We start from the raw sequence: 1,264 nt of genomic DNA, 5'->3' as shown, positions 1-1,264 counted from the left end.
TCATTTTGGCCCACTGTTTTGGACTGGACTAACCAGTCCTAGTGTAGATTGGCTAAAATCAGCCTTGTGAATTGCATGTTGGGCTATTCAAAATTTTGCCCAGGTTCTATTTATTTTATCAGAAAAATAAATAGAAACAAGCAGGAATAATTTCAAATCACAAGTTCATTAAATAAATGCTTCCTCTGCTGATGTGGAGTTAGCTATTATCCCAAATACAATTGATTTGATGTAATCAATTCTATAATCAACTCTACATTAGTGGAATCTGGCTTTCAACATCTTAACATTAGAAAATAGTAAACTTAATTGTATACTATTAAATTGTTATGACAGATCTTTAGGATAATATTTTTCTCAACACTTCAGTTACACAATGTGAATTTTATTTTCAAGTAGTTTCTTTCTCCTTTTTTTTTTAAGACTGCACCAGGCCACTTATGACATCTTAGTTCCCCAACCAGGGATTGAACCTGGGTCACCACAGTAAAAGCGCTGAGTCCTAACCACTGGACCACCAGGGAATTCCCTTTCAAGTAGTTTCATATGGATGGATTTGACCTTTACCACTAAGAAAACTGGGTCTGGTCCAGTATTAACATATAAGTAGTTGGGTGACATTAACCAATTCCTTTTCTGGCCTGAGTTTCCTCTCTTTTAAATAAAATAATTTAATCGACTCAAAGTTTATTGAAGTGCCTCATCTCCACGAGTTTATGTACCACAAGCTCCACCATTCTTGCTCTTGGCCAATCCCAGCTTCAGGAGGTGTATGCAGCAGACCTTTGGCTCTCAGCTCTTCAGATCCACGGCCCCTCATTATAAGCACTATGTTGAAATGCCCCCTTTACAATCCTGAAAGAGTTCATAGCTAATATAACCTACCTATATACATAATCTTAAGAAATCAGTTTAAAGAAAATATGTTTCAATGGGTAAGTGCTCAGGTATTGTCATATCAGAAGACATAAAGTGAGGTGAGGCTTGTACTTAGAAGCACGAAGACAGGGACAGCTGCAGATGGAGCAGGGGGTGGTGCGTTGACAGTTCAGATTCCACGAGCAGCCTTGTTATCGGTCATGCAATTTTCCCCAAATGGTGAAAATCTTGGTAAAGTCCCAAACAAAGTAATTACATTCTTCCCCTGACTTATTCACTATTGTATTTATGTAAACTTCAGTGCAAACAGCATGCAAACAAAATAGAGTTTCAGACAATTATACACAGATTTTTCATCGACACGAATGCCTCGAGGGACCTTTGA

At 37.7% G+C, this 1,264-nt stretch overlaps 1 non-coding gene across 1 annotated transcript; it reads right to left on the bottom strand.

Moving 5' to 3' along the window:
• Positions 1–452: 452 nt before the first annotated feature.
• TRNAK-UUU (transfer RNA lysine (anticodon UUU)) lies at positions 453–524 on the bottom strand. Its single transcript has one exon. It is a non-coding gene; the product is annotated as a tRNA-Lys (tRNA).
• Between the last annotated feature and the right edge of the window lie 740 nt (positions 525–1,264).

Source organism: Aethalodelphis obliquidens, unplaced genomic scaffold (assembly GCF_003676395.1).
Source record: "Aethalodelphis obliquidens isolate GAN/ISIS:26980383/991018 unplaced genomic scaffold, ASM367639v1 scaffold6, whole genome shotgun sequence".
NCBI lineage: Eukaryota > Metazoa > Chordata > Mammalia > Artiodactyla > Delphinidae > Aethalodelphis > Aethalodelphis obliquidens.
Note: the sequence above shows the minus strand (reverse complement) of the source record. Positions and strands in the feature narration are given on the sequence as shown.